Consider the following 17,728-nt stretch of genomic DNA (forward strand, 5'->3'; position numbering starts at 1 on the left):
ATTCTGCTAACCACAATGGTTTTCTGACATCAACCTTGGGGAGTCTGACTGCAAAAAATAAAAGATAGCATCCAAGCAGGAACACATGGAAGACTGGCCCTCACAGGAGCACTGTGGTTCTTTCTCTGGGTCACACACTGTTACTCAATTTTCTTGTCTCTGCTGCAAACAGCCATGTCTTTTGGCTGAGATGCTTGAAGTGGCCATGGTACTCTGGCCACTGCTGGTTTTCTCACCACTGGCAAATGGTGGCTTCTCCACCACCTGAGTTCCTGAGCGAAGCAGAGGTTGCAGTGTCCATGATGGACTTGCAGAGGTGAGTTGTTTAAGCCACTAAGATCTGGGGACACCAACTTGCCCACCTATGCATTTATAAAGTTTCAGGCAGCCAAAAGCATGTCCACTATGACATTCTATTTTCATGTCTGTATTCAAGAATTCCTTTCCACTGAGTCACTGGGGTATCTTGGCATAAATCCAGTAACAATTAATCTAAAGATTAGGAAGTAAGCTAAAGTCTTTTAAATCCAACCTGATTATTTTCCCCTAACTTCTGAATGCATGTGTACACACACACACACACACACACACACACACACACACACACACACAAAAGATAAAGCTATCTTTCTGCCCCTTCACTGCCTTCTCCTATGTTCTCAATTACTTGTGAAACCTCAGGCAAGGGAAGCCAGGGGATGTCTGGAAGGAAACAGAAACACTGACTCTAACTCACTAGATATCTCAGAAGCCTAAGTGGGGATGAAAAAGCCATGTCGTCTGGCAGTCAAGAGTGATGCCTAGCTGAACAAATAGACCTGACAAACTGGCTATAACCGTGTCTGCCACAACTCCCCAGCCCTAGGAAATGGAAGAAGACAGATATCCTGGCAGCCCCAGTCTTGGTGAAGCAAGCTAGTTAACAGCCAAGACAATCCTCTCACACATGTGTACTTGCTAGAGAGGAGTTCACGGGGCTGGCTTTTTGCCACACGGCCACTCCTAGAAGCTGGGTGGCAAGAAAAGGAGAAGATGTATGTGCAAGACTGCGATGTGATATGTCTCTGGATAAGATGGAATGAGTAGGAGAACAAAATATGTCTTGGGAATAAATAAGTCCACAAACTTTGTTCTAACAGTGCACTTAACACAGGGGCCCTTCTCAGGGAGCAAGTAATTTAGGGGACTCTAAAAAGTGAACAGTTTATGAATAGGCTATACCCAGGCTTGGAACTTAACCTGTGGGAGCAAAGGATCAAATTAAGCTTCATATGGTTCTCATAGAATATCAGATTCCTCCTTTCTTACATTTAGTGCCATGTTGAAACGTAACTGTTATTCTTCTGTTACATCACATTTTCACTTGTCCTTTCTTTCAAGAAACATGGAGCATAAAATGGGGGAGGGAGATAGTTCCACTGGTAAATTTCCTGCTGCCCATGGATTAAAACCCGAGTTCTGTCCTGAGAACTCACATAAAAGAAGAGGTGACATATGGAGATGCATTCTTATAGCCCTAGAGCTGGGAAGACTGGTTAGCAGCCAAGGTGAATTGGCCAGCCTTGTGTTCCAAATATCAGACATTGTCAGAAAGAAGGAAGGCAGGAAGGAATGAGGGAGGGAAGGAGGGAGGGAGGGAGGGAGGGAGGGAGAGAGAGAGAGAGAGAGAGAGAGAGAGAGAGAGGAAGGGAGGGAGAAGGAAGAGCTCCTGAGGAACAAAACCCAAGAGTGTTTTCTGATGTGTACACACATACACGCGCGCACACACACACGAATACAACATGAATAGAGTGATTTTCAAACAGTAAATATGGCAGAATCTGTGTCCATAAAACCCCCTTCAGGTAATACAGGAATACAAAATGTTGGGTAATGACCAGTGGCCTCCAAACAGGAGAAGAGGCCCATTTTCTGTGCACAACAAAATAGCCATTAGAACAGAAAAAGAAAATGTTAGAGAACTTTTTTCCATTTACTTTTCTGTTGTGCTTTCTAAGTTTGTATTTTATACCTGTTTTATATCATCCGATAAAGTCCTAAGTGGCACTTGTAAATAATAAATAAAATGACAGAACAAGCACATATATATATTTTGAAGCAATGATTTGAAATATGTGTACTGACAAATGTATAATCAAAACCCCAGAGATGGCTATAGAGTCTACATTTCCTAGCTAAGAGGACAAGGAGATAAGAGTGCCTGATTCATCTTCATGCAGCTTCCAATGGAGCTACTTACAAAAACAGACTCGAGAGAATTATAGGTACAGCAATACAGGAAACCAGAAATAACGTCCAATTATCCATCAGAGCCCAGGAGGAATTTCTACTGAATGGAAAGGCCTGGCACGAGGAACCAGAACAATGATGCTGGTGGGTCTTGAGAAGACAGGTGATTTCTGAACATCTTCCTGTCACACTCATACCTGGAGACCACAGCTTCTTTCTTCACCAAGATGAAACTCAACAGGAGAACTACATCATTTAGCAGGTCACCTGACATCTAATGACCTAAGACAGTAATAATCACTCTCTCTCCCCATTCGTAGAGAACATAGCAGCAACTTGGTTTATTAGTGATGGATAGAAATCTTTCAGGTCACTGCTGTCAGTCACTGGGATTGTGTCTTCTGTCAGTGGGGACTGGGATAATTCACAGCACCGGCCAACCTGGAAGCGCATGTTGGTTCCATCTGTGTGGTCCCCACAGACCTTCTTTAATGCCCTTCCATCATGGTTAACATCTCATGGGGAAAAAATGACATAAGAGGGTAGGCTGGCCAATTTTGCATAACTGTGACACAAACACACAATGAATCAACTTCAAGGGGGAAAGACTTACTTTGGCTTCATGATTCCACTGGCTCTGGGGCCCGTGATGTACCTCGTGGCAACAAGAATGGATTGTGAAAGCTCTTCTTCAATTGTGGCATACAGGAAGCTGAGGGCGAGGGCGCTGGGGACCAAGTATAAGAACCTAAAAAGACATTCTCCCAGCTAGGCCCAACCTCCTAAAACTTTCATCATCTCCCAGCACAGCGCCGCTAACTTTGCAATAACACCAAGTCTTCACATGTGAGACTATGGGGTTCTTTTCATATGAAAACACAGGTCATGTTGGGAAATCAAGATGAACTTTATAGCTGGCTGCTATATGACACACTGCTGCCTCCACTATACCTTATAAGTCAAATAGCAAGCCCTGATTCAATATGAGAAAGAACTCCACAGGGCATGGACACAAATAGACAGGCTGCTGGGGCCATAGAAGCCAATTCACTGGATCATTTCCCAAGTTGGTCTTCTTTCTGTCTGCCACATGCATGCATACACACACACACACACACACACACACACACACTATTTGTATGTCTCTCTGTCTCTCCCTCGCTCTCTCTGAATGATTTCTCTTCCTCCTCTTCTGTCACACGTATCTCTCCCATTGATTTTTTACAGTCTATGTATTTTCTAATTATATAATACCCATAAAAGATAAAATATTTTATTAGCTTCAATCTTATAAGAATTGAAATAACAAATAGAAGATACATGCACTAGTAGATCTTTGGGGATTGAAGAAAAGAGTTACGACAACAAAAACAATACCTACTACAGAGTCTGGCAATAGGAAAGCTGATTTTATTTTTGCCTGGATGTATGTGAGTACATGTCATGTATGCCTGATGCCCATGGAGGCCAGAAGAGGGCACTGGATCCCCCTGAAACTGGAGTTACAGATGGTTGTAAGCCATCGTATATGTTGGTGCTGGGAAATGAACCCAGGTCCTCTGCAAGAGCAGCCAGTCCTCCTACCTGTGGAGCCATCTCCCTGGTCTTATTTTTGAGAAGATTCTCCTGTGTCGTTTCCTAAAACTCTGCGGCCTCCGTTGGCAGAGGTCATCGTCTTAAAGATAGGCAGACAAGGGCAAGTTGTGTGAATTAGGAAACCCGAGGCACGGTTTCTTCTTTCCAGAAGGCAATGGATGAATTTTCCCCTCCCGATGCCTATCTATTTCAACTAAGCCACGTCAAAGCGAAGATGACATTTAGAAACCATTCTAGTTTCACTCCCTGAACCAGGAAGGGATCTTAACTGCAAACAACTTAATTCATCCCACCTAATCTACACCTGAGGGGAACATATTAAAAATGGTTAGACAGTTTGGAGCGTCTTTGAAAAGAGCAAAGAACTTGCTGAGTCTATCAAGTCCAGACTAATGGGGGTTCTCCAACAAAAGCACCACAGCCATCACTGAACAGCAGCCACAGAGATCTGAGCCAAGTGGCCCCACCACATCCAATGTAAGAATCTTCTTCTTGGAGACAGGGAAAGGTCTCAGTGGGTGAAGATGCTTGATCCATTCCCAACTTAAAGTGTGGAAGGAGAGACCTGACCCCTGAAAGTTGTCCTCTGATGTCCACAAGTGTGACTTGGTATGCACACACGTATATCATATGCACACAGTAATAAATAATAATCATATAAATTAAACAAAGCACTTTTTTCAAAAAAAAATAATTTTCTTGCTGATCCTAGACTGATATTGCTCATTTCTTATTCCAAGTCTCTAACAGGTTCATCTGACCAAAGGGACTTGGATTTCCTGCCCTTATCCTAGCTGAAAGCAAGCCCGAGACTGCAAGTTTCAAGAGTTCTGCTTTGAGAAAGCAGCAGTCATATGTAAAAAATAATTAAGATATAGTGAGGCCACTGAGAGGATAGTGAGCAGCTGCAAATGACATGTGTCAACTGCGGAGACAAAATGAGCATACGGGGCATAAATTAGTGAGAAGGAGAAGGGATGCCGCTCTCTGCCATCAGCCACCCACTCACACAGTGCAGAAAATTACCTCCACAGATACTGGTATTGCTAGCATTGTCGCTAACTGTCACTGGAAGCGTACGCACATTGCCTAGTGTTGTAAGAGACATTCTTATCTCTCATCTCATCGGGCCTCGTGAAATCCCATAAAATGAACTGGTTCAGAATTGGGAGGCTTAGAGACAGAAAAGAGGATATATAGTCACCGAGAGAGTACCACTAAATAGCTGGGATACAGAAAAGGTAGGTGTCCCTAGCATCCACCTTTGCATGTTCATAAAGGTGTCTCTGCAGTTTAGCCTGGGTCCTTGTAGACAGGTCATGAGCCTGCCTGGATCTGAAGCCATCCTGTTATAATTTCTTGAACTACAGAAACAAACACTTTTTAGATATCAAAATTCATCACATGCAGGGCTTCAGAAATAGCCTAGTCCGTTAAGTGCTTGGCTTGAAAGCATGAAAACTTGATCCCTAGAAGCCATATTTAAAAAACAAATAGTTTGGTGGCTGTGGTTTGAATAGGAATGATCCCCATTGTGTTTGAATGTTTGGCCCATAGGGAGTGGCACTACTAGGAGGTGTGGCTTTAGAGTGGTTGTGGCTTTGTTGGAGGAGCATATCACTGTGGGTGGGCTTTGAGGTCTCATATATTCAAGCCAAGCCCAGTGTGGTTCATTGTCTCTTCCTGCTGCCTGTGGATCCAGATGCAGAACTCTCAGCTACCTCTCCAGCACCATGATGTTTGCCTGCATGCCACCATGCGCTCTGCCACGAAAATAATGAACTGGACCTCTGAACTGCAATCCAGCCCCAATTGAATGTTTTTCTTTATAAGAGTTGCTGCAGACATGGTGTCTCTTCCCAGCCATAGAAACCCAAAATAAAAAAAAAATAAAAAATAAAAAATAAAATAAAAAGAAACCCAAACTAAAACAGTGGCATCCACCATTCTTTTATATATCAGCATTGAGGAGGCAGGACAGACAGATCATCCCCGGGGTTGTGGGACAGCCAGCCAAGCCTACTTGAGAAATTCCAAGTTAGTAAGAGACCCTGTCTCAAACAAACAAACAAACAAAAACTGGATGGTATCTCAGGAACATCACCCAAGGTTGTCCTCTAGCCACACACACACACAGATGCACAAGCAAGCACACATGCAGACAGGCATGCATGAATGCACACATGAACACATGCACACATGCACTGCTATGAGTGTATTTTTACCTTCTCATCAGAGCAACCATGATTACTTGGAAGCTATCTCCGTAACAACAACCAAAGCAGAGTTAGTGGGTACTGTGGCCTTTGTCAATTTTTGGACACCCAGATTCTAACTTTCCTTCCTATTTGCAGGAATCTCTAAACTGTGCTACAGTCTTTGTGGGTAAGCAGAAGCCACAGAAGACCAAGAGAACAGGCAGCCCCACCCCACCCACTAGCCGGGCAGTCACGTCCCGGAGACATGTCAATCCTTTAAGAGGTGTTTGTCTAAAACTGGTAACATAGAGTTGACTGGTGGTAAGTTTTCCAATCTCTATTCTCTCCTCAAGGCTGATATCTTCAAAGTAAGGATAACTAAGGTATTTTTATGATTTGGAGGGATATTGTAATCAAAAGTCCATCAGCCATGATTTTACCATTTCCTGTCCTTGGGCTTCATGAAGGAACTTAGAAGTCTCTGGGGAGAAGTCAAGTTATTACCTCAACTATTTCCATACTGTTCCTCTAAGCTATGAACCCCTTCTCCCTCCTTCCCCCAGTTCCTCCTCCTCCTCCTCCTCCTCCTCCTCCTCCTCCTCCTCCTCCTCCTCCTGTTCCTTCTCCTCTAGATTGCATGTCAAGCTCCAGGAAGAACAGGAAATTATCCTGTTCCCAGACTCATCCAGACATCTGACAGAGACTGTCAGACTACTCGTGCTTCTGGACCTCCACTCTCCCCTGTGTTACCCCGGAGCAATTGTTTCCTCCAATGAAGCACCTGCGATGCTGGCTCCCCTACTGACTGGAAAGATTCTAGAGAAGAGGAAAGCACGTCCATCAACTAGCTGTGTGCCCACCAAGGAGCTCACTGGGCTCCCATCCCGTCTCAGAATGCGCCTTCACGGGGAAGGCCTGGATCAGATTTGGCAAGCCATAAAAATGAAACACAAAGACATGAATGGAGAAAAGGGACTTGTAAGGAGTCAGGGTGTGCAAAAGATGTTGGGGATCAGAGAGGGTGGGTGGCAGTAATCAGAGCATAGTCTATGCAGGTATGAAATTGTCAAAGAACAAATAAGTTGTTTTCAAAGAACGTGAGTTTCCTTTGCTCCTTCCAAGTGTAGCCACACGGAAGGAACCCTTGTCCTCCTCTCCCATGTCTTGAGTCTCTGGATACTCAAGGGGGCAAGGGATCAAGTATGTCTGATTTGAATCTTCGAGTCAGACTTGGGATTCTACTAAACTTGAGTTTCGGCCAGAACATAGCATGGACGCTCTGTGCCAAGATCACTCTCTGTCCTCCATAATCACGGAGACCCAAAGACAAAGGCATCAATCAGCTGTCTACAGGACTTCACCTCTGGAAGGGTCTCCTAACTGTTTTAATACCCTCCACTGTCTTTGTAGACACTTGGGAATCAAGCTAGGAACTATGGCTATCCTGAATAAGAATTCGTAGAGTGAGGCAGGTAGAGAGGTCTCGTCACCATTTCCTACATCGGAACTGTAGCTCAGCTTGCAGAGAATCCCAGGCCAAAGCTTGTCCCGCTCCATCACCCCCCTGCCTGGAATATATAAGCAATGCAGAAGCCATCAGCTGCCATTGACTTTTGCCAGCTGGTTTGACACTGAGATGCAGGCAGGCTGAGAAGTTGCATGCCCAGTTAAGCTCAGCCAGGGTCACCTGGAAACAGCACAGTGGCTAAGAAAGAAAGCAGCCTTCTGGAGCCACCAGGAGCCACTGGAGGACAGGCTTGGAGCACCTGGTCCAAAGAGAAATGAGAACAGCGGCAGGCAGGCTGCCTCTCCAGCATGCCAGCCCCAGGAGCATATGGCCTGTAATTAGCCACCCAGGAACTGGTTATTTAGCCACAAATGGAGAATTATAGCTTCAGGTGGGAAACAGTGGGAAGCTGATCCCTGGAAGACAGGGAAAACCCTATTTTCATGCAAATGCCTTAAATAATAATAACAATAATAATAGGCAAAAAGAGACAAACTGGTACAGGCAATGACAGGGAAAAGGCTACATGTCTGGAAGGTCTGTGAGGCCCGGTCTTCCCAATGTCACTCTAGCCCTGGGAGTTGCACTGGCTACTTTTGAAAGACCCACACACCTTGACAACCATCAGGACACAAGTGAGCTTCCACCCCAGTGGCTCCTGCTTTTCATAGCTGGGAATTGATCCAGGTCCTCCAAACAACAGTCATTTGGCCTCTTTCTCCACTGGACTGCCTTCCCTTCTACTCTGTGCTAAGAGGATAGTCCAGAGTGGCTGTCCACATCTGACTCCAGAGGCCACACCTCTTACCTGTGTCCTGTCCTCATAGGCTTGCATTTTGCTTCCTGTAGCCGGCTGCCTGAACTGGGAAACAATACTGAACAGAAAATGTGACTCCTCAACTGTACTCAGAAGGATGTCTGGGATGACCATACCCGCACAGCCGCCGTCAGTGTGCTCTTTTATTTTTAGACTCTAATTGACACATGAAGATTGTATGTCTATATGAAGGACCATGTAATATTTCAACAGAGGCAGGCTGTATGTAATAATGATAAAAAAAAAATGAAGGCGAATGGCCATTGCTGCAGGCCATTACTTCTCTGGGAGGAAAATATTCAGCGTCCTTCCTACTAGTCTCCATTGAAATCTCAACTATGTTCCCATAACCCACAGTCAATCTTCTGTGCAGCAATATAACAGGACTTATTTGTCCTGCCTAACTGCAACTTAGAACCTATGGTTTAACCTTCCCTCGTGCACTCCCCGCCCTCCCCCTGCCTTCTCTTCCTGGCCCCTGGGAACTACTATTCTACTCTCAACCTCCATGAGATCAGCTGCTTCAGAGTCCATGGGTGAATGACAGTATAGGTTAATGGTTTATCTGTGTGTGACTTCTTTCACTTAACACAATGTCTTTCTGGTCTCATTCATGTTGTTAGAATGAAGAGAATTTCACTGTTTCATATCTGCATAGTATTGAACTGTGTACATACACTTTCCTCATCCACACGGTAGCTGATAGATAAATAGGTCGGACTAGGTTATTTGTTTCTCTCCCTCCTTCCCTGACATCTTCCTTCCCTCTCTCCATCCCTTCGTCCCTCCCTCTCTCCCTCCCTCCGTCCTTCGCTCCCTTCCTTTGGTGGGTTGTAGGGGGTTTTGTTAGTTTGCTGTCCTAAAACTCACTGTGTAGCTCAAGCTCAAATTTGCGGTCCTCCTGCCTCAGTTTCCCAAGTGTTGGAATTGCAGATATGCAACACCATACCCTGCTCTTTTAACTTTATTTTATTTTATTGGGTTTGGGGTTTCTCTATGTAGCCTCGGTTGTCCTGGAACTCGCTCTGTAGACCAGGCTGCTCTTCTAGTTTTTGGCTATCATAAATAACTCCAATAAGCTCAGAATCCACGTGCTGATTCTGTTGCCTTTGTGTATGTACTGAGATTGGCAGGTGATGCGGTGGTCTATTTTCTTCAATGTTTTAGTGCCTGCCATACTGCCTGGCACAGTGGCTGTGGGGCCTGTATTATAACCCCTGCTTTTCCAGCACAGTGTTATCATGGGGTTCCATGGTCGACTGCAACGTTCCTTCCAGTCATCCTCTCACTTTACAGGCTCTCCGCTGACACGTCTGAAGCCTCCCCTGTGCATTGGGTAACTCCAACCCGAGCCCCTCTTCTTCTCCCTTCCATACGTCTATGACCAACCCCTCATTCAAGACTCAGTTCTGACAACAGTGCTTCAGAAGGAATCACTTCCAGATGCAAACGGCCAAGCCTTCCTCTCAGTCCTCATGATGGAGTGCCTCCACGGGGCTCTTAGCACTCTCCGTCCGGCAATCTATGCTCACGGCCAGCACCACTCCACACTCCATCAATTGCATTGAACAGCAGAGACCCACTAAACACTCACAGAGGAGCTGGGCAGAAGCAGGAATGAACAATATTTACTCCACACAGTTTCCAGTTTTCTCTGAGAAGGTCCCGTCATCCTCCACCAGCCTACACCTCATTCAGTGTGGGCATGTCACATGTCAGTCACTCACTCACTCACTCCCTTGCCAGCAGCTGTAGCAATCACCCTAAGTGCCACATCCTGGAAGGTAGGCATTGAGGGAAAGCAAGAACTCTGGCTGGCCTTGGCTGACCAGAGAAGAAATGGAAGGTATAAAGAAAAGTTGGGTAGAGTCTCTAGCGTCAACACAGATGAAGATGGCGCATGGGTGACTGTATCCACATGACCTGGGAAGTGAAACATTTGACAGCATTGGCACATCAAAGCTCGGGAGTCCCTCCCCTCCTCCTCCTTCCTCCTCTCCTGCCATTCTCCTCAAGCTCTCCCAAGGGATAATAAGGTTAAAAGCGCCCATATGCACAGTTAAAGGAAAATGAATCGCCTGGCAGGTATCTTCTCCGAAACTTCTGTCCCACAAGTTTCTCCTCCTTCAAGCCCGAGCCCAATTTTCCTTTTTCAATGGGTTTATAAATCTCCTACAAAAAAAATTTATTCCCCCTTCCTAAGTGTTCTTAAATAGGAGGTAAATGTGTGTGGCCCATCATTCTTACATGTCAAAGAAAGAAAGGGGTGCCCCACAGCCAGTGTGCCCATTACACTGCCTGGGAGTATAATGCCGTGTGCAGGTACCCATGTCCTGAAGGGTCCATAGTCTAGTTGTGCTGATTCAGAGCTGGGTGCTGAGCTCGGGGTACCTGCAGGCATAGCCAAGAGCAGAACCTTCCAGCACTAGCTAGAATGTCCCACAATGCACCTGGATTAATTTCCAGTGTCCCCTCTTCCTTCCTAGGGACAAAATATGTTATCAGCTCCCTAACTCTGCCACTCCCTGCTGTCACCCTCTCATTCCTCATTTACCCCATCCAGGTTGGTATTTCACCAGCCCCAACGGGCTTCACCCTTAGACCCCGCCAACTGCAAGCATGGGCCCTGCCTTCCCTTTCATCTCCCTGACTGTCCTTATCTCACCCAGAGCACATTCCCACAGACACCTGCGTCTACACAGTCCACCTGCCGGTGCCTCTGAGCTAGCCTGCCTGGACTCTCCAGAGAGCCTCTCTGGGAAATGACCCTACCATGTACCACCAGAAGGGAAAGACAGTGTTCTCCAAGGCCTGCCAGCTCTCCCGGGACTCACAAGCAATGGACACCTGCCTCCTGTCCAGTACCGTCTGCCTCCTGCCTCCTCTAGTGGGCCACCTCGGTGCAAGGGTCAGCGAGCTTTATCTAACAGACCAGGAAAAAAAAGATGTCTTAGGTTTTGCAGGCCCCAGGGATTTGCTAGCATGACTCAGTGTCATGACTGTGGTGCGCAAGCCCCCCACACACACCCGGGGACAATGAGGAAGCCACAGAGGTGCCTGGCCTTTCATTCATAGGCAGTAACACTTTAATTCTGCATAAATATTATATGCTACAAGACATTGTTGTTTTTCCTTTCAACCACTTAAAATATAAAGACAATTATTTGTCTTTTTTTTTTTCAAAGCACTCCCAAGCCTTACAAAAAGAGAGTGCTAAAGACTGTGGTTAAAGACTAAATACAAAGTCAGTTCTGTCTTTTGCTCCTACCACTTCCTGACCCTCAAACCTGGGACAAGTTACTTCAGACTCATGATCTTGTTTTCTCATGGGGAAAAATAAAAAGGTAACTTTGGAATATAATCCCTAACAGCCATAACTGAGATACAGTGTCTACAAGTACCTCAAACAACCAAGTCTAAGGTAGAACAGCCATGAGTCTTACTGGTGACAGAAAAATTGGGAACCTGGAAAGTACAAACTCACGGGAGAGATAGTGGTTTGGGAATCTGAAAGGTCTCGGGTTCTAACTTCACACCAAGCCACTTAAGGCTGTGTGAGCTTAGTAGAGTTAAATGACCTCTCTGCGCTTTAAAGTCTTCATTTAGAAACAGCATTGCTATGCCATCCTAGCAGGCTCTGCAGGGCATTGCTCCAATACTGTACAAAGTAAAAATGCTTGGTGTATACAGAGAAATCAGGCACTAGGGAAAGGCCTGGAGATCTACAAAAATGACACCAACTAACATCTAAGCAACAGAGGAGAGGCCACCTTAAATGCCCTCCCCTGATAATGAGATTGATGACTGACTTATATGACACCTGGTAGCCCTCACCCAGCAGCTGGTGGAATTAGAAGCAGACACCTTCAGCTAATCACTGAACTGAACTGGAACCCAGATACAGAGAAGGACGAGTGAAGAGCAAAGGGGTCCAAACCAGGCTGTTGAAACACACAGAAACAGCTGACCTGAACATCGGGGAACTCTTGCTCCCCAGACTGATAGCTGGGATACCAGCATGGAACTGAACTGGACCCCAGGAACATGCGTTTCAGTGAGGAAACCTCGGAAATCTACAGGACCTCCTGAAGTAGTTCAGTACTTATTCCTAGCATAGGTGTGGACTTTGGGAGTCCATTCCACATAGATGGATACTCCCTGAGCCAAGACACAAGGGGGTGGGCCTAGGCCCTATCCCAAAGGATATGATAGACTCTGATGACAACCTATGGAAGGTCTCACCCTCCATGGGGAGCAGAAAGGATATGTGATAGGTAGGGTTTTAGTTGGGGGGATGGTAGGGGAGGAGGGGAGGGAGAGGGAACTGGGAATGTCATGTAAAACAATCCTGTTTCTAATTCAAATAAAAAAGATGGAAAAAAAGAAATAATGCTTGGTGTATCATACACACACACGTAGGCATTATGTGTCCCAATGCTATTTGATCTTTTGCTACTACTCCAAAATTCTTTTTTACACAGAAGGATGCAACGTTCTTTATGACAAATGCATTTCCTCACCGTCTCCACAACACTTCTGATGGGTCCCTGTGCTCCATCCACAAGGCATGTTCCCCTCTCCCACTGGGAAGCTCACTACTGAAAACTAGGCCAGCCCTTTGAACCAGCCTCTTTCTCCACACAGTGAAACAACGGCAGGCAGCAGGTGGGGAGGCTCTGTCTGTCTGATCCTTGGAGATGGCCTTCTGGGTGTGAGGCTGACAGGGGTGTCACAGACAGAGGCCACACCCTGGCACAGCCCGGCAGCTGCAGGGAGTCAGGCCCCATCAGTTTTATAGGTCAGATTGATCCCTGCTTCCAGTTTGTGAGATTCCGACCTGTCAGAAATGGGCTGGACACAGGGCAGGCTGAGCGCAGGACAGGCTCTTCTTCCTGAGGAGGTTTCCAGACAAAGTCAGCACTGGCTCCCCTGAAGCTGATGATCCAAGATGTGTTCAGGGAGGAAGTAGGGTGTCAGAAATGCCTTCTGGTTTTCTGGGTGACCTGCTTTCCCTTGGAGATAACTCCCAGAGTCAGGAGGCCAGAAAAAGGAGAAGCCACAGTGACTGAAATCCAGAGAAAGCTGTGCCTGGCAAAAAGCAGTCACTGTGTCTGATAAAGGAGGACAGAACCCAAAGTCAGAACAAAGCCCGAGAGCTGAATGCCCACCCCCTAACATGTGCCCAGAACTATCCTGACCAAACACTGGACCGGGTCCAGCAGCCCTGTGGCAAATGTGAGAGTTCAGCCCTTTAAGGAACTTGCTGTGTGTGGAGATGTCTTCATATATGCAGAGTGTCCACTAGATGAGAGGAAGTCCAATTAGGGAAATTGGTTCATACAATACAGGGACTAGAAGTCCATCCACGGGCCCTCTGAAGGCTGGAGACCGTAGGGAACAAGTAGTGCAGCATAGTGCAAATCCAAAACCTGGGAACCAGGAACGTCTAAAATATAACTCTCAGTCTGAGATCAAAGACCTGAGAAGCCACAGAGCCGCTGTGTATGTCCTGGAGTTCCAAGCTTACTGTTTCTGAAGGCTGAAGGTGAACCTGAGAGGAAAAGAACATCCCAGGCAATAGAAGAGAGGAAAGGAGAGGGGGGCATTTTGTTCTCTTAGATCCTGGGGGCAATTGGATGATGCCTACTCATTTCAAGATAGATCTCCCCACACCTCATGGATAAACCCAGAAATCGTCTGAACCAATTCTCCAGCACTCCCAAATCCAGCCAATTTGACATCTAAAATGAACCATCATCGAAGTGTTCAAACAAGCATGACTCATGTTCCCAAACCCATGTCACTATGTTCATGGTCACATAGACCATCTGTCCGGAGACCCTTGCAATGTAGCTACATGGTTGAGTTCCAGTCTGTGGGTATATACGATGGAGCTATGGCCAAGCCTGGCCCAAAAGATGTCTCCTGTGATGCTACAGGTTTACATATTGAATTCCCCTCAAGAGATCAATGGGTTGAAGGCTTGTTGACCTGCTGGTGCTACTGCTGATAGGTACTGGACCCTCAGGAGGCTGGGCCTAGTAAGAAGTTACATTATTGAGAGGCATGGTTATCAAGAGTGATGGCACCTCCTCCTCCTCTATTCTTTGGCTTCCTGGCCACCAAGGGGTGACCAGTCTGCTCACATGCTTCCACCATGATGTCTTCCCTTACTATGCATCCAAAGGCACCAACTACCAATGGAAAGGAACCCGAAAATAGAAGCCAAGCCTTTCCTCTTTTAAACTCTACTATTTCAGGTATTTTGTCGCAGTATCAAAAACTTGTATATGTGGCCTCTTGTTCCATTTGATGAGGAATGTTATTTCACTGTGAGATGCTGGACCCAAAAGGAAACAGAGCTATAATACAGAAGGAACCTGAGTTACTGAACGACACCATAAAAACATTACCTTCTTTCCAGGAACATCTGCGACACGGTTGGTATCAGTAAGAAATAGATGTTCAGCACATGAAGCCGCTGAGACAGGGCAGCTGACTTGTTAATCTCTCCTGACCAATAAGCACGTGTGAAAAAATACACAATAGCCTGAGAGCCGTGATACTATAGAATAAGATGGCCACACGAGGGAATCTTCTTCCAGCTGGAGCATTTTGATATTGCCACATTCGCCAGGCATCAGTCAGAGATGTTCAAGTCAAGTGTAGGCTACTGCTGGACTTTTTTCCCCTGGGTTTCCCAGTGAGTCAGCATACCAGCCACTCCTGACTCATGCAGCACAAGGCCTTCCTCCCATGTCTGCTGTCCCAACAGCTTCCAGAAAACCCTAGACTATTGGATTTGCCCAAGGTGATCCTCCTCACTCCAAGCTAGGCTTTCTATGTCCCTGTGCGCTCCTAAAGGACAAAGCCATCTGTGGTTTCCTCCAGCATCCAGCTGGGAAGAGAGGACAAGGCCAGGTTTAGCACTCTGCTAAAAGAGCAAACAGACAGCCCCACGTCTGTGCCCTCAAGAGCTGCCCAGGTCAGCTCCTTGCATCATTTTCCACATTCTTCCAACTGCACAGGCTCCTCTATCCAGGCCAAGTAGAAAGCACATTGACCATGAATTCTCTTTATTTTCCTCCTCTTGCCTCCTTAATCTGGGCATTGCCATGTGACTTTAACTGACAGGCTTTGGCTTTTTGTGACACAAGCTGAGACTTGAAAAGTCTGGGTACAGAGACCTGTTCTTCCCTGCTCCCATGAAACCCCCTGCAACATGTGAACAAGCCTGGTAATAAAAAGGGTCTCTGCTGTCTCGAAGAAGTCCTCACCAACACTGTCACAATGGAGGTCCTAGTCAGGTGAATGATGACATTCTAGGCCATTCAAGTCATGCTGGCTCAGAACAGAATACCATACTGTCAACCCTTAGAGTCATGAAAATGATGTTTCTTGTCTTACCCAACCATATTTGGCACTGTTTGTTACACCCACAAAATAAAGGGTATGCACATGTCCAACCACTGTCCATGAGAAAACTAAGAATTAGGGAACCTAAAACAATCTTCAGCAAAAACCTATCCAAAATTTTCCCTGATGTTCTCATGCCTGTAACGACAGCCCTCCCGCCTGTGAGACTAAGAGAATGAGAAGGGAAACGGGGACTGCTCACTCATTTTGTCACCATATAGAGAGTACTTCAGGTTAAAGGCTGGACTGAGAAGTACAAACCACACACTGTGTCGCCTTCACGAAAACCTTCAACCCTGGTAAGAAAAGCAATCACAGGGCAGGTGGGCTTCTGCCTGCCTGGCACACACACACACACACACACACACACACACACACACACACACACACACACACACACACTGCATCCACCAGGAACCTCAGTGAAATAGCACAGTAACATTGGGCAGGAAGATAGACATTTGGTTTTAATCCTGGTCCCCCCACCCTTTCCTGTGACAGGAATTCCTTTCTTTTGCTGGGTCTAGATTGGGCGATGTTGGAGGTCTGTGTAGTCCCCAGTTCTAAGGGCTTCAATTCTGGCTTTCCACTTGCATTAACAAACCTCTCAGTCAGCATTATTCGCATAGCTGACCGTTGGCTGTACCACATACCCTGTGACAGGAGCCTCCAAGGAAGTCTTTTAAGACTCACTGTAACCCAGTAATGTTGGGAAGCAGTCAGCAACTTGCTCCTCTCCTGCAGAAGAAGCAGCTAAGACTCGGAGATGAAACTTTCCACGGCCTGCTCCCCTCCCCAAAATACTGACAACACCCACACCCACCCACACCCAATTCCCACTCCAGAGCTCCAAAGTCTTTTTAGCAATAGTCCTCTCTGAATGTCCCGTGTGTCTTCCAGTTTTTCTAAAGAGGGGTGCCACCTAATGGAATCAGCTAGACCTGGGCTTGGGAAGCCAGGAGGTGGGGGTGGATGGTGTCAAGACCCAGACCTGTGCTGAAATCGATCTCTGACCTTGACTTTCTCTGAGACCATTTAATTATCCCCAGGAGCACCAAGCCTGGTTCTAAGACCTCATGGGGAATGCAGCAGAGATCAGATGTGTTTTCAGATATAAAAATGCTTTAAAGGAGGAAACCAGCCAACCAATACCATTCGGTGCTCATCCTGCTCACAGCAGACCTCACCCACAGCAGATCCCAAAAGCCATGAACTCTCTGAGCCTTTAGAATGTGTGGACTGGAAGAACAAGGTGTATAATGTTTGGTTGCTGCTTTAGAAGCCCAGAGAAGGACTGGGAAATCGTGACTTCCAAAGCTCACAGCTTTGAGTTTCTGTGGACAGCTGGGCTGAGACGAGAGATGATGTCATCTGGCATGAGTGAGAAAACCTCCCTTTAGCAGAAAGGGATTTGCAGGAAGGGAATATCTGTCATCTCTGTGTGGGCAAGGGGTGATCAGATGCTCGGGACTTGATCATCAACCTGTAAAATGAGGTCCCATCCCTCAACTGTCCGTGGGAGAAAGGACAGGAAACTACATGAGGCCATGCCCGCCGTAACCCTACAGTAAGGTTGCATGTGTGAGCCCACTGTGGAAAGCAACATACGGTGGGAATCCAAGATATTAATAAAGATTTGGAGGTGTGCTTTCATGCGTCTGTTCACAGTGCAGAAGAGACACAGCTTGACACACAGGAGTGAGCTGTTTCAATTGACTTTGTTGTGTATGTGGATACTAGAATGTGATTGCGTTATTAAAAAGATATTTGCAGGGACTTTTAGTGGCCTGGGGTATTGTTAAGGATCCTGAATGTGATGTCAGGGTACAAAAACACCTGAGCATAATGGTCGCTACTCAGAAGCCATATGAATGACAGGAAGGAAGACAAAGCATGAGGCTAGCAGACCAAATGAGGACGGACACCTCCATCATTCATCCTTTCATAATCTGTGGTGATGCTTTG

Source organism: Cricetulus griseus, chromosome 10 (assembly GCF_003668045.3).
Source record: "Cricetulus griseus strain 17A/GY chromosome 10, alternate assembly CriGri-PICRH-1.0, whole genome shotgun sequence".
Classification (NCBI taxonomy): Eukaryota; Metazoa; Chordata; class Mammalia; order Rodentia; family Cricetidae; genus Cricetulus; species Cricetulus griseus.